The 16,726-nt window shown below is 54.8% G+C and overlaps 2 long non-coding RNA genes across 2 annotated transcripts; both read right to left on the bottom strand.

The window, feature by feature from the left end:
• Positions 1–271: 271 nt before the first annotated feature.
• LOC136338315 (uncharacterized) lies at positions 272–4,814 on the bottom strand. The gene is made up of 4 exons (XR_010731948.1): positions 4,665–4,814; positions 2,776–3,299; positions 2,452–2,631; positions 272–905 (listed from the first exon to the last, which is right to left on the bottom strand). It is a non-coding gene; the product is annotated as an uncharacterized lncRNA (long non-coding RNA).
• Positions 4,815–5,884: 1,070 nt separating this feature from the next.
• LOC136337577 (uncharacterized) lies at positions 5,885–7,390 on the bottom strand. The gene is made up of 4 exons (XR_010731853.1): positions 7,301–7,390; positions 6,649–6,738; positions 6,445–6,569; positions 5,885–6,084 (listed from the first exon to the last, which is right to left on the bottom strand). It is a non-coding gene; the product is annotated as an uncharacterized lncRNA (long non-coding RNA).
• Between the last annotated feature and the right edge of the window lie 9,336 nt (positions 7,391–16,726).

Here is a 16,726-nt window from a genome sequence, read left to right as displayed (position 1 = left end):
CCACTGAACACGCCTGGGCGGCAGCCAGCTGCAGAGAGTGGCTCAGAGGCCTAAGCTCTCCTCCCCGGAACATCTGAAAGCTTCCACGTTAGCCTGGCTGCCGAGCAGCGAGCAGCGCTCTGAGCGCTGAAATCAGCGGGGGGCCCCTCACACCCAGGGGCGATTCAACCGACAGAGCATCATTAGGCAAAGATCCTGGTAGCTGAAGGCTCGCTGATTTGCAAAGTGCTCCTAACACGAAACCTCCTTCTGTATTTTCAAGTCTATAGATAGTCGGATCGAGAACTCACAGGACAGAGGAAGGAAGTGCCCTGAAGTCGATTAAGCTTCGGAGGAGAAGGAGGGGGGGGGGAGTAGAAAAATGGAGCACAATTATACAGAAAATGGCCAAGTCAGCAGTCAAACTTAGGGTTTCTATCCCTGCACACGGAAGGTATCTCGGGAATTACTTGGACGTGGGAAATGCATTTCTAACACATTTGCAATCAAGTTCCTAAAATGCAGCTCCGACTTATTTTTCAAGACTCTTCTGGCAGCCACACAGACAGGAAAATGTGCTCTGAATTTATTGCTTTTTAGGTCGCTTCATCTTGATCCCGGGAAGCCAGCGTCAATCCAGGTCATGAAATTGGAAGACGTCCTTTCCTCTGAACGGGCTCAGGTCGCCGTCACCGTCACGGTAACGGACCCCTCCTTCGGCCAGCAGTGCTGCAGACATCCTGAGTCTGGAAGCTGTCAGCTCTAACAGGGAAGGGTCTGGAGCTGGGCCCTGACACTGTGTACTGATGCTCCAAAGTACTGTTAGTTATCGATGATGACAGCCTCTTGGGTATGTGCAGAACTGTGCAATTTACAGAAGAGCCTCTGTCCCTTTTCCCTTTGTCATCTCTCGTTCTTGTGCCAACCTTGGAGAATGGGAATTAGGACAGTTCATCTCCATTTATGGATTTAAGAGTGAAGCTTCAATTAAATACCCTTTTATGCCACAAATACGCCTAACATTTTCAAATCTGACCATACCGAGCACTTGTGAGGGCACGTGGCAGTTGACAGAATGCTGCTTTGGCAGTACCTAGCAAAACTGAGAGGTCTGCACCCAGTGATCCAGCAATTTTTTTCTTGTATTTTTCCAAAGTGAGAAGTGGGGGTGGGGGCTGGAGGTGGCAGCAGACAGACAGACAGCCAGCCATGCCCAACCGGGATCCACCCAGCAAGCCCACTAGGGGGAGATGCTCTGCCCATCTGGGGCATTGCTCCACTGCAACCAGAGCCATTCTAGCACCTGAGGCGGAAGTCATGGAGCCATCCTCAGCACCTGGGCCAACTTTGCTCCAATGGAGCCTTGGCTGCGGAGGGGAAGAGAGAGACAGAGAGAAAAGGAGAGGGGGAAGAGTGGAGAAGCAGATGGGCGCTTCTCCTGTGTGCCCTGGCTGGGAATCAAACCCGGGACTTCCACACGCCAGGCCGATGCTCTATTGCTGAGTCAACCGGCCAGGGCCAATCCAGCGATTTTAATCCCTAGAATATTCTTATACCTAGAGAAAGGCTGGCCCATGTCCCCCCAGCAAATACATCTGAGGATGTTCAAGACAGGATGTTTGCAATAGCAAGTGACTGGAAACAACCTGAAAGTCCATCAGTGGTGGAACCGGATAAGTGATGAGTCAGACGCCCATGAGTCCACGTGCATGGATCTCAAAACCACTGTCTAACAAGAGAACAACTCATACAACTATCAGTATCTGTTTAGAGATTTTGGAGATTTCTTGGAGGTATTGCCCTGGGTGGCCCCCCACGTCTGTCTCTTGCTTCAACAGTGTTTGGATGGAACAGACCCAGGGACGCCCCTTCTTCCTGCCTTCCACCACCGTCCAACCTACTTTCCGGTCGCCACCTGCAGAGACGTCTCAGCCGTCCTCAGCCTCCAAGACCAGACAACACCATTTTTCTTTTTTTAGCTTAACTCCTTCCTGCTGAACAACCACGAGCTTTCAAATTCGCCAGAATTGGCCCTGACCAGTTGGCTCAGTGGTAGAGCGTCGGCCTGGCGTGCATGAGTCCCGGGTTCGATTCCCGGCCAGGGCTCACAGGAGAAGCACCCATCTGCTTCTCCACCCCTCACCCTCTCCTTTCTCTCTGTCTCTCTCTTCCCCTCCCGCAGCGAGGCTCCATTGGAGCAAAGTTGGCCCGGGCACTGAGGATGGCTCTGTGGCCTCTGCCTCAGGCGCTAGAATGGCTCTGGTCGCAACAGAGCAACGCCCCAGATGGGCAGAGCATCGCCCCCTGGTGGGCGTGCCGGGTGGATCCCGGTCGGGCGCATGCGGGAGTCTGTCTGACTGCCTCCCTGTTTCCAACTTCAGAAAAATACAAATTTGCCAGAATTACTCCACTGAGGTGGAAGCTGCTGTCAGCCACCGGGTCACCCTGCATCAGCAGGCCCCCTACACCCACCTCTGTCTGGGCTTCTCTTTCCATCATGACAGTGTGGCTTCGGAGGGCATGGCGAGGCGAGGAGAAGCGTCTGTTGAAGATGAAAAGTGCGCGTGGCGGCTGCACCCTCCTCCAGGATGTGCAGGAGCCGACCCAAACTGAGCAGGGTGGCCCTCAGGACACATGGAAGCCACCATGGTCCTAAAGGAGAGCCCGCGTGAGGCCCTTTGAATCTTCGTGGCCGGGTGCTCCCCACACAGACCCTCGGCCCTGTGACTTCCCGGGAAACCACTTCCTGGATGAGCAGGCAAAACGCATCAAGAAGATGGGGACCACCTGGCTTACCTCCGCAGGCTGGCCGGGCGGGGCGAGTATCTCCCACCAGTGGTCGGCAAACTCGTTCGTCAACAGAGCCAAATATCAACAGTACAACGATTGAAGTTCTTTTGAGAGCCAAATTTTTAAAACTTAAACTATATAGGTAGGTACATTGTGATTAACTTAATTAGGGTACTTCTAAGCTGACCTTTGGTAAATATTCAAAGGACCAAAGAGCCACGGTTTGCTGACCAAGGTCCTAGATATTTGCTCGAGAGTTTCAGAGAGGGAAATATTCTGGCTGGGGCCACACAGCAGCTCAGTTGCACAACTGCCAAAGCCGAAGTCCTCCCCTCCCCTCTGCGTCCCGCTGCCAGCCAGGGCCAGGCGGAGTCCGGGTCCTCCACTCACCCACCTGGCGGCAGCGGGAGCCCGGTGCCGATCTACTCCAGGTACCAGAAGAAGACGTCCGTGTGGGAGCTCCACCTCCTGGCCTCCTGACGGAAGAACATCGCCTGATGTCCTCACACCTTCACAACCTGAGGATTCACCTGCCAAGAGAAGGACGAGAGAGAAACGAGAGTGTCTCAGGCCCAGAAACGCCCTGCCCTGACCTTCCTGCTGCTCTGGGCATCCCGTCACATGTCTGTCTGGCCATTTGTACTGTTTGTCCCACATAGATTATTTTTCCCCCTTCAGACTGGCATCTTCAATGGCCTGTTGGTAGACTTCTCTGCTCCGGCCCAGGACTGATAGATAGGATGTTCCCAGCAGGAAGGTCACCTGCCTGCCACCCACCTCCCCCCCTTCCATTCATAACTCTACATTTCTCCATCAGTTCCTCCTCCTCCCTCCCAAACCTCTTCCTCTTCTGTTCGGTTTCAAATGGAAAGTTCTGGAATGATTCATCAATTTCACAGCCTCATGCAATGTTATTTCATAAAGAAAAAAAAAACAGTTCTGTTTTAAGAGTGAGGAAACAAGGAATCATTACTGTAAAGTGAGAAATACAGAAACTGTTTTCTGGAAGAAAGGCATGTGGGGGTGACACATTTAGCAGAGAAAATTAATCTGGATGTAGGTACTGTATTTTTTATTTGATTGATTTGAGAGGGGGGGAAGGAGAGAAAGAGAGAAAAAGAGGGAGAGAGAGAAGCATGCATTCATTGGTTGCTTTTTGTATATGACCTGACCAGGGATTGAACTCTCAACCTTGGCGCATTGGTCAGGGCCTCAGATGCACAGTTTTGGTGCTGGAAAATTCCTCTAGCTCCGGAGGACGACGATGACGAACCGAAACCCCCACTGTGAGGCCGGTCACCGCGGAGGGATACAGGCACCGGCTCGGGACGCCTGCGCGCTGCTAGCAGGGTGGAGCCCCTCTGGTGTCATAAGAGCGATGAACTCTGGGTTCCCTGTTATCAGGGTCTCAGGCCTGCTGAAATCGCTGATAAGCCTGGCTCCCAGCTGGCCCAGCGTCCCTGGCTGCAGCCTGGCCTGGGCGGTGGAGCCACGGTACTGCAAAGCCACATGCAGCTGCCGGGGAGGTCTGCGTCCTCAGCCTGGGTAAAATGGATTTATAGCCCCTGCCTATCTCTGGCCACAGGCGTGCTTTCTCCAGGAGACTGGGCCCCGGAATGTGTCCCCTTCTGAGCACGGGCACGGACGGACGGCCCAGGGGCCCATCTGCAGGGGAGGCAGCTCGCCCCTCCGGGCCCCTCCGCAGACCTGAACTCCATCACCTCCTCCTGAGAGCCTGTTTCCCGCAGGCTCGCGCTCACAGAGCCCAGGCAGACGCAATGACCCCTGTTATGTTTTGTGTTTCAAAAACAATGCTGAGCTGCATTTAGAGGAAAACAGATTTCTCTCATCTTCAAGGTGACAAAAGGGAGCTTTCAGAAGGGGAGGTAACTTACCTGCAAGCGCAGGGATCAGGTAGGAACAGGCCTTGGCCCAGCCCAGCTGTTCCGAGGTCACCTCTCTTCCCACCTGCACCCTCAGCTGTAGGCTAATCCTCACCTCTCAGGCTGCCCGTTGTTAAATATCCTCTTACAAAGTTCCTTTGTGACTCCTGTCTGGGAGTGAAAGTGTTACTTCTACCACCCCTGGGCTGGGGGCAGGGGCGGGCTGCTGTGGGGGTACTCACCAGGGCTCCACAGGAAGCGTCCTAGCTGCTCACGATGCCACACAAAGGGGGCTTGTTTTGACCTTGAAGTCAACCCAACAGCTGATTACTCTTCCAGCCAAAAAAAAACAAAAAAACAAGTAGGATAAACCTGTGAATTGTGCTCCTACATCTCAGGGGATTGCGGTGGCAAACAAGGGGATGTGGGTGGGCCTTGGGGAGGCCACTGTGGGCAGAAGCCAAGGGGTGCAGACACTTGGCCACAAAGAAGAGCATCTCCTGTCGGTGGACGGACCCCGGGTGCAAACTGAGAGTTCCTTACTTTGTCAGCACGGGGCCTGATGCTGGGAAGACTTCCTGGAGTAAGGGGTCTAAGGGGAAGCCTGAAAGAGACCGGGAATTTCCAGGCAAAGAAAAGAGGGCCACGAGGCCATGGCGGCATGATCTACCCTGGACCATCTAGGATGCTCCAGATGGCTTACTGCGGGACAGAGGGCTGCGGGACAGAGGACTGCGGGACAGAGGACTGCTCAAGATACACGCTCGAACCAGAAGTCTGCGTCCAAATCTTAATTCTCTCCCATTTATGCGTCTCTTGGCCTCAGTTTCCACATCTGTAAAATGGGGTTAGTTATATAATACCTCCTGAATAGCGTTGTGTGAAGAGTTGTGTGGATGAGTGATTGCACGGAGATCTTGGGACCAGGGGCTGGCGCACAGTAGGTGTACATCTGTACTCAGTGACACATTGGTAAAGGTAGGATGCTTTAAGTGGGGTGCTCCCAGGGAATGGGAGTCAGCTGGAGAGCGGGGCCTCCACGGGCATCGCCGGGGGGACATGAGCCAGGGCCGGCGGGGTGCTGCTGGAAGAAGCCCGGAAGGTGTGCCCACCGCCCTGACTGCCAGCAGGAGAAAAGCCAGGGCCCTTGGAAGCTGGCGGGGGCTGGGCGGAGCCGCCTTGCCGAGGAGTGTTACTTCTGAACAGGTTTACACGGGCCAAGGAGGCTCTCGGCTCCTCGGGCAGATAGTTATTTGGGATTTTGGAATCGAGGATCATTGAGACTTTCCATGCGCACCTCTCAGTTATTGAGGATTCTCAGAGGTCAAGTCCAGGGTGCTTAAACATCAGGGCATGCTGGGGTTATGTCACTGATAATTACTGCAGCCAGGAGGCTTAATATTGTCTGCTTTTCGTAATTGCTGCTCTTGGTCTGTGGACAAAAAGAAAAAACAAAACAAAACTAGAGCAGGACGTGGGCAGCAGCAGTCTGTCCCTGGCTGGACTCCTGCCTGACCGGCCGGCCAGCCCTCTGTCCCTGCCGGGAAGCCACAGAGACTAGCCTGACTGTGGGCACCACATACAACCTCCCCCCCCCACACACACCACCACCACCACCACCACCACCACCACCACCACCACCTCGGCCTATCTGTGTCAGCTGGGCAGATGGACGTCCCTGAGGTCACAGGAAAGTGTCACCTGGGAGAAAGGCTGAGTCTCAGAGAACCTGGCTACCACACTGGCACCAAGTCCCCGTGTGACCTGAGAAAGTCCCTTCCCCTTTTTGGACCTCGATTTCTCATAGACGATGGAGGGCCAGGGAGAGAGAGGTGCAGCCATGGGGGTCTTGATGGTCCTGTCGAGTCACCCTTCAGGGTCCTCAAGTGCGTTTTACTCCTCAGCTTGAGCAGGGGCCTGGGGGTGGTAGAGGGGAGGTGACCCATTAAGTGCCTGCCTCCTACAGTTAGTTGACCTGGGACCAGACCCGACTGACCCTGTGGCTGAAGCTGGAGTCGGAAAACTTTGTGTACACGGAAAAGCACTGCTGCCCTCTAGTGGCCACTGGACAGAATGAACCGGGGCCCTGGGAAATGAAGAGGAATTTGTTTTGGATGAGGCTGAGCCCTACTGTGTGCCAGGACCCAATGTGCTCAGTGTGGGGCACAGCGGAGGGTCAGACCTGCCCCGCCCCAGGAAACCCATGCCCCAGGAGGACAGATGCGCAGGCTATATGGGTCCTCTACATAGCCTTTATCTGTGTGACCTTGAACGCCTGTCTTCACCTTTCTGTGTCTCCTTTTCTTCATCATTAAAATTGAGCTAAAAATAGAATGTCCTCCCAGGTGCAGCTGGTCACCATGACTACCTATATCCCGAGCCCAGCCCCTTCCTGCCTTACCCACTGCCCCCCAAGTCCCTCTGGGGTTTGTCTGCTCCACCCCAACCTTCCCCCACTCTGCCCTGGGCAGCCCTCTCCACACAGAGCACCAATGCGTCCCGCTAAAAAACAGTCAGATCACACCAGTCCTCTGCCGACTGTCCTTCAATGGTTTTTTGTGCCACTCTGAGCAGGAGTCAGAGTCCCCACTATAGCCCCCAAGACCCACAGGACCAGGACCGCCACCTGGTCAGACCTCATCACCTACCTCTCCCATGGGCCGTGCTGCTCCCGTCACCCTGGTCACTTCCCTGTCCTGGAGCACACTTCGTGTCACCACCCCTGACTCTTCCATTTCAGCTTTCCGCTGTCCCGCCCACAGCCCTCCCCTGCCATTACCCTTCTCTCCTGCACCTGCAGCTGTTGGAGTTTTCATTTCACGACTTGTTCACCTCCCCACCAGAGTGTCAGCTCCATGGAGATGGGGACTTCAGTCTAATCTGCTCACGGCCGTGTTTCCAGCATCTATTATAGCACGTCACTCGTTGTGAGTGGTCAGTAAGTACTTGTTGAATAAATAAACAAATGAATGAACGAGTGAGCAGGGTTGTGATCAGCATAATATGAGCTAGTCCCGGGCAGGACAAAGGTGAGCTTCTGGTCTTGTTGCTCTCACAGAGAGAGGAGTGTCCTGACCACTGTGGGGTACTGAAGCGCCTATCTTAGCATCTTAGCATCCCAAAGTCAGGAGGGCTCCGGAGAAGTCACAGGCATGGGAAGTGGGTTTTGGAATATGCTGCTCACAAAAATTAGGGGATATTTTATCGCCCCATGGTCATTTTGAAATATCCCCTAATTTTTGTGAGCAGTATAAGGAGGAGTTTGCCCAGATGAGGTGGGTGTCCAGGTGCTGGGAGCAGCGAAGACAGACTCCACAGAGCGGGGAGAAACCTCAGGTTGACAGGGAGCAGCTGGTAGCCCAGGGTTCCCAAGAGCCCGAAGGGGAATTTGAAGCAGGGAGGTGTGCTTCCACCTTTGTGTTCTAGGAAGGTTCCTCTGGCTGCTGCGTGCAGGGTGGGGTGGGGGCAGGGCTGGAGGCAGTGAGGACCCCAGAAGCCTGCTCTAAGGCTGCGGCAGTTGGTGATAGGTGGGGAGGTATGAAGGCAACTGACCAAAACCACAGTGGAGGGGCAGGAAGATGACAGGGATGAGTCCTGGATCGTAAAGGTGGGAGGACCTGGATGAGTAGCATAGATATTGCCTCCCAGTCTTGAAATATTTTTCCTACAGTGTTTTCCCATGACATTTTGGATTATTAGCCACTGGTTGATGTCATTCAAGCTCATAAAAGAACTGTTATTCTTACATTTTAAAAAAATAAGGTCCTCACCAATATATCCATAAATGCATTGAATGGTACTGCCATAAAAGCTTGCACCACCACGGGCCATATCAATAGAAGTAGAGTGGCCAGAATGAGGGAGGTGATACCCATTAGCTACAGCTAGAGAACATGTCCTAGCATGCACCCCAGCCCAGAGCAAACATTGACAGGCTGATGTGACCATAGTAGGGACTTCCCAATATGCTCCCAAACTCTCAGCTGCTAGGAAGGTCAGGTGTTGGATCTGGGGATAGTCAACCTAAAGATGGGAAAAGACAGAAAGAATAGGAGAGCTCCCTGTGGCTATGTGCCTCAGTTCCATTTTGGGGCAGGTGGTAGATGTTACCTTTGTTCTTTCTGGTTGCTGTCACAATATAAAATTAAGAGTCACAAATGGAAGTAGCAAGGACCAGGGTCTAACCTTTTCAAAAGGACCTCCTACCAGTCAGAGCTGTCCGTCAAAGAAATTGGTCTGTACATGGGGGAGTGGTAAAAAAAAAGACGTCTCCTCCTATGAAGAAGTCAATGGCGTTCCTGCCTTCGAGGTTGGATGAGGCGATCCCTAGGCCGTCCTCCAAAACCACAAGTCCACAAACCTATGAGGTGGCTCAGTGATACCTGGGCACCACTCCCCGCCCCTCCTCCGCCTGCATGCCCACTCTGCACCAGGAATTATCCGGAACCGTCAGAGCTACAGGCCTGGAGGAGCCCGCGTCTGCTCGCCTGTTTCACCGACTGGAGAAGGCGGGGCGCAGAGCGGGGTGCGCTCCCCGAGACTGGCACAGCATCCCCGTGCCCACCAGAGCCCGGGACTGGCACAGCGTCCCCGTGCCCACCAGAGCCCGGGACTGGCGCAGAGCGGGGTGCCCTCCCCGAGACTGGCGCAGCGTCCCCGTGCCCGCCAGAGCCCGGGACTGGCACAGCATCCCCGTGCCCACCAGAGCCCGGGACTGGCACAGCGTCCCCGTGCCCACCAGAGCCCGGGACTGGCGCAGAGCGGGGTGCGCTCCCCGAGACTGGCGCAGCGCCCCCGTGCCCGCCAGAGCCTGGGACTGGCGCAGAGGGGGGTGCGCTCCCCGAGACTGGCACAGCGTCCCCGTGCCCACCAGAGCCCGGCCCGAGCTTGCTGGTGCCCAGGCCTCCGCTCACTCCGCTTCCTACGGTCCCACTTCTGACTTCATAAAAGGTCAGTCTATTTCCTCTCCTCCACAAATAGAAAGCTGAATGTGCCTTTTGTCCGCTTCCACTTGAGAAAGAGAAAGTTTGTTCTCACAGTGTCTCAGCTGGGGAGGGTTTGGAGCCGGGATTCCTTAAAATTAGCTTGTGACGCCCACGTTCCCTCTTCGTCACTGGGGCTTTGTCACTTGATCCTCAACCCTTGAACCGCCCCCCCACTCCGTGTCTGTAGGTCTGGCTTTGGGCTGGGCGGCTGGCGTCAGAAACTCTCTCCCTGGCAAAGGTCGTGCTCCACACGCACGTCACCACGTCACGGAGCTGCCTGGGCGTGGTGACTGACGGAGTTGGCGGCCAGCACTCCAGGGTCCCACAGGCTCTGCACTGCATCCTGGGGAGTCAGGTCAGTGGTGGGGACCAACCCGCGGCCAGCCAGTCTTGACTTTCAGTGCCAGTCTTCTGGGCAGGGCGTCTCAGCCTGGGGACAGGGACCTTGGGAGCTGGTTAATCCCTCATTATGGCCGGGCGTCCTGTGCATTATAGACCTCTAGCAGCATCTCTGGTCTCTGCCCAGCCCATAGCCGGGGACACCACCAGCTGACCACCCAGCCATGCCAATCAAACATATCTCCAGACATTGCCCCATGTCCCCGTATGGCAAAATCACTCCAGTTGAGAACCTCTGAGCTAGAACCGGCAGCATCTTCTCTCTTGGGCGTGTTCCCAAAATATCCTTGTGAGATCCCACAGCAGGGAAACGAACTTTCAGTTTTTAGGTTGGGGCGTGTACATTAATGGGTGGTCACCAAGCCTGGCTGAACCCTAGTTGGTTGGGGGTGGGAGGTGCGGTTCCCATATGGCCATCATACACGGACATCACTGTGCTGGTACTTAGAGGCATGGAGTGTCCCCGATCCAATTAAACCCACTTTTTTTTTTTCACAGAGGGAGAAAGTGTTGCCTATAGAGGTTAAGCAATCACTTGAAGTCACACAGCGGGCTGTGCCGTTTCTTTCTGCGCCCAGCGCTGTTTTCCGAGCCCCACGCTGAGCCTGGATCCAGCCCGCTCCAGTCAGGAGGCTAGAACTTGGGACGAGGCAGTACGTTCTTTCTTCATCGGGACTGAAGACATGAAAGAACAGAGCCTCAGGTTCTTGTCACAGTGCTGCAAAAAAATGTGCAAAGCAGAGTGTTGTAAAAACATGGGCCGGGCCTGACCCGTGGTGGCGCAGTGGATAGAGCGTTGACCTGGAATGCCGAGGTCGCTGGTCCAAAACCCTGGGCTTGCCTGGTCAAGGCACATATGGGAGTTGATGCTTCCTGCTCCTCCCCCTTCTCTCTCTCTCTCTCCCCTCTCTAAAAATCAATAAATAAAATATTTTTTAAAAAACGCGGGCCGGGTCAGGGCCGGGGTCGAGGTCGGAGCGGAGGAGTGAAGGAGCGCCCGGAGCCATGGGAGCGGCTAATAAAAGGAAGAGCTGCCATTGTTCGGTGCTATTATAAGGGTCAGTTTCCTCCCCCTATAAAAAAAGAGTAATTTTTGTTTATGGGGACCCCGGGCAATTTTCCATCTAATTTGATATTTTATAATGTCTGCAAAGCCACGCAGCCTCAAGTTGGCTGTGCGGCCGTAGACATTTTATTTTCAAATTTCCAAGGTTATTGGTTCATCAAGAGCAAAGGAAAAATGTGGCTGCGTGTTTCATGGGTCCTGGTTAGGAACAGAACAGCTGACGGTCCAGGGGGCACTGGAAACGAACTTGCTGTGAAGCCCCCAGCCCCACGCCCTTCCCCTCCCCCAGTGGAGTCCGGAACCTCAGGCTGGGAAGACGGGGCGCTTGGGCCATCCTTCAGGAAGTTCCTTGTCTCAGGTGAGACCCCACCTGGCTGCCCTGCCCAGAGTCACAGTCACCTGGCCTGGGTCCCTTCCTCCAGGTTCAGGGTGCCCTGATCTTGTGACATTGCTGAGCTGTCCTGCACCCACTGGGACTGGCCCTCCCCTGTACAGCGCCCCCTGCAGGTTCTGTCATTTAATCATCACAACACAGCAAGCGGCAGGGTGGGGGGCTGACGGTTATCCCCGGTTTACAGAGAAGAACAACGAGCTTGGAGAAGTTAACCCTCGGGCATGGCCCCCCACCCCCATCTGAACCTGACTGTTGGACCCCCGTGTGGAAGTCCAAGCGCTCTGTCTACACTGGGGCCCTGTCTACACTGGGGCCATCTTTCCCACCACCGTCACCCAGGGAGGTGCTGCGGGCGTCCCCGAGGGGTCACGGCACTGAGGACAGCGTTGGGAGGCCTGGCCTGCAGGCTCGCTCCCTCCCTGCCCGGACAGGGAGCGAAGGAGGGTTGTGGGGGCGAGGACACGAGAGGGCGGGGCTGGGGGGGGCAGCATGGTGGGAAGTGAGGCAGGTGAAGCCCAGAGCCACGAGGACAATCTGGAGAAGAATGAAAGGACCGGGTTTTCACCGAGGACGTGCTCTGAGCTGGGCCTCGGCCGGGTGCTTCCGTTCCCAAACTGCGACCGTGGGAGACGATTTTTATATTTTTACAGATAAAGCTCTGCTGCCGCGGCCACAGGTGCCCCCCCCCCTCGAGGATGCCACGTCAGGGTCAACCCCCCCTTGAGGAACGAGGGGAGAGTCGGGCCCCTGGCACCCGGGACAGCCCCGTTGATGCCGAAGGTCTCTCTTCTCCCAGGGCCGCCTCTGTACCGAGAACAGGCCTGGCAGAAGCCAGGAGGGACTGACTGTGTCAGAGGAGAGTGTTTGTGTTTTGCGTACACCTGTTCTTACGGAAATAGGGGATGCCACAGACGCACTCCAGGAGAACGAGAAACAATCGCCTGGTCCTCAGCCCGCTGACACAATGGCATACATGTGCGACTGCTGACGCCACACGGGGCTGCGATGCATAGTACACTGCGCAGGTCCTTTTATTTAACCCAGTGACCGTGACGAACAACTTCCCACGGGCTGACCCCCTGCCAGGACGGCACCTGTGAAGCAGGCAGGGTGTGCAGGTGCTCGGCCATAGCGGAACGTGTTCCCACCATCCCCCCACAGGGGGACACGGGGCTGGGTCGAGATTTGGCGATGATTTAGAACGCTGAGCTGGACACCCTGGTGACTAAGGGGCAAGTCCTTATTTGCAAGAGCCCTTTGACTGTGGGCAGCAAGGTCGAGAGCCCAGAAGGACCTCAGCCTCCAAGCAATCCGAATTCACGGCCGCCTCCTTCATGGAGCAAGGCCAGATGCTGCGGCCCAGGGGGGCCCCCTGCCCCCACCAGGTGTGCGGGTAAGTCTGGTCTTCTTACCTGCCGGGCGCAAGTGTAAATGAGCCTGGCCTCACCGGTAGGTGAGACGACACGAGACAATGGCACATCTTGGAATCTCTGCCCAGGTTTCCTGGGAGGATGAAACTTCCAGGCCCAGCCACCAGCCAGCAGATCTTCAGGCGAAGGGACAGACAGTGGAAAAGACAATATCCACTGAAATCTCTGGCCCTGCCCAGATAGCTTCGTTGTTGGAGCGTCGTCCGGAAGGGCCGGGGTTGCCAGTTTGATTCCCGGTCAGGGCACATACAGAAGCAGATCGATGTTCTTTTCTCTCTCTCTCTAAAAAAAAAAAAATTAATTAATTAATTAAGAATGTTTGAGGAAATCTCAGGGTGAGGTGGGGAAGAGAAAGGGGGTGTGGGCGGGAAGGAAAGCGGGGGTGGCGGCAGAGCCGGGAGTCCTGATTTCCAGGCCATGGCTGCGCTGCTGGACGCCTGCTCCTTCCGGAAAGGGAGGACACAGGCTCTGACCACGGAGGTGCCGGGGACCCCAGCTGGGTCGGCTGACGTCCCCGCCATCTCAGGTGTCAGGGAGACGCCCGTCACCTGAGCTCCCCCCGATTCCAGCTGCAATCCCACTGAGCTGTGACCCCGTCCTGCCCACCCCACCCTCCTGGCCTCAGGGAGCCGCCCGTCACCTGAGCTCCCCCCGATTCCAGCTGCAATCCCCCTGAGCTGTGACCCCGTCCTGCCCACCCCACCCTCCTGGCCTCAGGGAGACGCCCGTCACCTGAGCTCCCCCTGATTCCAGCTGCAATCCCACTGAGCTGTGACCCCGTCCGGCCCACCCCACCCTCCTGGCCTGGGACCTGGCCTTGCAGACAGGGACCAGGCCGGAGTCCTCTCCCTCTCACCCGAGCGCCTGTGCACGGCCTGGCACAGAGCCGGTGGCCGGGAATGAGCCCCTGAGGGAATGAATGAATGAGTGAATAAATGCCCCGGGCGGAATTGAGAGAGAGTCTAGTCGGGTGCACGGGACAGATGTCAGGAGACGTGAGGGGGACATCGCCTTGTTCTGGTTGCCTGAGATCCGGGGGTGCTGGTGAGGTGCTGACGCGGTTCCCTCCTCTGCGCCGATTTGTTCTCGTCCTCGGACAAGTCACCTGACCTCTCTGCCATCCAATTTCCTTGTGGGCACGGCAGGTGATAAGTAGCTGCTGGACCTTTGGCTGTATGTAATTACACCCCCGTCTGACACCGGGCAGCGGCAGGCTGTCGATTGTGAGGGATTCGCAGGGTGCCCAGTATCAGTTTAAATCAGGTGTGGTAAGACACGCAGACACAGAAATGGCTGTCATGAAGCAAGAAGTCATCCTCACAGATCCTGAAGTACAGGAGGTACACCGCGCCACCTAGGGCCACACGGGAAAGTTCCTGAGTCGGTCGGGGGCAGAGGGAATGAGGGCGGGGGTAGAGGGTGTAAGAACCTTTACTGAGGTTTCCGCAGGAAGAAACCGGAAGGCAGAGTCCGCAGGCTTAGGGGCTGCCAGTCTGAACAGCGTCAAGGGCTCTGGGGCACAGGGCGCCCCCAGTGGTGGGGTCCCTGGCCTGGGTGACTGGAAGGACAGCAGGGGATAGTGGCCCTGAGGGTGAGTGCCAGGTGGAGGCGGGGGTCAGGGTGGGCTCTGGGGCACAGGGCGCCCCCAGTGGTGGGGTCCCTGGCCTGGGTGACTGGAAGGACAGCAGGGGATAGTGGCCCTGAGGGTGACTGCCAGGTGGAGGCGGGGGTCAGGGAAGGCTCTGGGGCACAGGGCGCCCCCAGTGGTGGGGTCCCTGGCCTGGGTGACTGGAAGGACAGCGGGGGATAGTGGCCCTGAGAGTGAGTGCCAGGTGGAGGCGGGGGTCAGGGTGGGCTCTGGGCTGGATGGTTCGCATATGAGGGGGCACTCACAGGAGTCCTTCGCCCTGTCCAGGAATTGGCCAACCCTGGGAGGAGAAGCAAGGCCGCAGAGGTCAGAGCGTCAGGGTCACAGAAAATAAGACACACGGGTAACATCCCCTGTGCCCCAGCAGCACAGCGGGCTCTGGGGTCAGTGGAGTGGGAGTCCCAGACCTACTATCTCTAACCGGCGGGGTGACTTCTAACCAGCCAGCCAGCGTCCCTGGGCTGTAAAACTGAGAGTCGCAGTCCTGGCCTCTAACGGTGCCCGTGGGGCACCTGCCTCTGGCCCCAGCACGGAGGAGGGTCGGGGAGCATTGCGGAGGGAGGCGGGAATTCCGTGGGGATGAGGCAGGTCTCCATGCAGGAGTGCTTGCGGGGGCCGTGGAGCGGGACAGTCAGCCTTGGTCCTGCTGCAGCGGGTGCTGCTGTGGGGGGAGAGCCAGGCTCCCCACCCCCAGCCCCGCGGGGCCCCCCAGGTCTGCCGGTAGCATGGCCTCACTCCAGCCCACGAGGGGGCGAGGGCCCGCGAGGCTGCCAACCCCGCTGCCGAGGTGCAGAAACAGAACGAGGCATTATGCAGAACCGCGTGCCCCAAACGCAAGCTTTATTTTATTATCTGCATTTTAAACTCTTTACTATGCCTCCCAAGATGCTGTCTGGTTTCGAAAATCGCCTGTAACACGTGCACAGACTAAAGCTCCTTTTTTAAACACAGAGAGACTTGCAATTTTTTAATAGAAGTCCTCTGCCCCTCCATAAGCATTCAGCAGGGTTTTTTACTTATTATTTATTTATTTTAAGCATATAATCTATATCTATATATTTTTAAGGTACCTATAAAATTTTGTAGTATTTGCCCAGAACAAGACAAGATACCATATCCAGAAATACAGTCAATTACATTCTGGGAGTTGACTATATAGTGAAGGTAGTATTTCACTAAAGAAGAAAAATGTTAATTTTCAAATATGATGCTAGAAAAATGTATAGCAATCTGAAAAGGAAAATAAGGTTGGCTCTCTTTTTCGTACTTTACAGCAAGATAAAAACATAATGGGGAGAATAGTTAAACAAAAAAAGAAATCATAAATGTATCATGAGAAACCGCAGGGGAACTTCTTTGAGAACACCAGGATGGAACATGCGTTCTTCTGTATGACACAGAGCCCAGAGACACACAAGGAAGGATCTTAGTTCAACTGCACAAAAATTTTAAATGTCCACATAGCAAATAAAATAAAATAAAATAAAATAGGCCTGACCTGTGGTGGCGCAGTGGATAAAGCGTCAACCTGGAAATGCTGAGGTCGCCGGTTCGAAACCCTGGGCTTGCCTGGTCAAAGCACATATGGGAGTTGATGCTTCCAGCTCCTCCCCCCTTCTCTCTCTCTGTCTCTCCTCTCTCTCTCTCCCTCTCCTCTCTAAAATGAATAAATAAAAAATTTAAATAAATAAATAAATAAAAAGAAAATTTCATAAAAAAATAAAATAAAAACAATAATATATAAGGTCTTCCAACTCATATCACAGAAAACTAATTTATAAAAATAGTTTTTTACAAGTTACCAGGTAAAACCAACAACAAAATTAAAATATGGGTAAACAATATAAATAGCTGGTTCAGAGGGGAAAAAAATGCAGCTGTGACACACATGAAATGGTTCTTAAAACATTCTTGTAGAGGAAGAAAACTGCAATGAGAATGCAACGTGTCAGGTGGAGAGCTCATACAGACAGCTCGGCAAACGTCCCGTCGGCGAGGCTGTGGGGGTGGGCATTCTTGGGAATGTAATACAGTAGATTTTTTTCAGGGTAAGAAAAAAATCTTTCTCCTTTTTTTAAAAATTAAATTTATTAGAATGACATTGGTTAATAAGATCCTATGGGTTTCAAGTATACATTTCTATAATACATCA

The sequence above is a fragment of the Saccopteryx bilineata genome, chromosome 5, assembly GCF_036850765.1.
Source record: "Saccopteryx bilineata isolate mSacBil1 chromosome 5, mSacBil1_pri_phased_curated, whole genome shotgun sequence".
Lineage (NCBI taxonomy): Eukaryota > Metazoa > Chordata > Mammalia > Chiroptera > Emballonuridae > Saccopteryx > Saccopteryx bilineata.
Note: the sequence above shows the minus strand (reverse complement) of the source record. Positions and strands in the feature narration are given on the sequence as shown.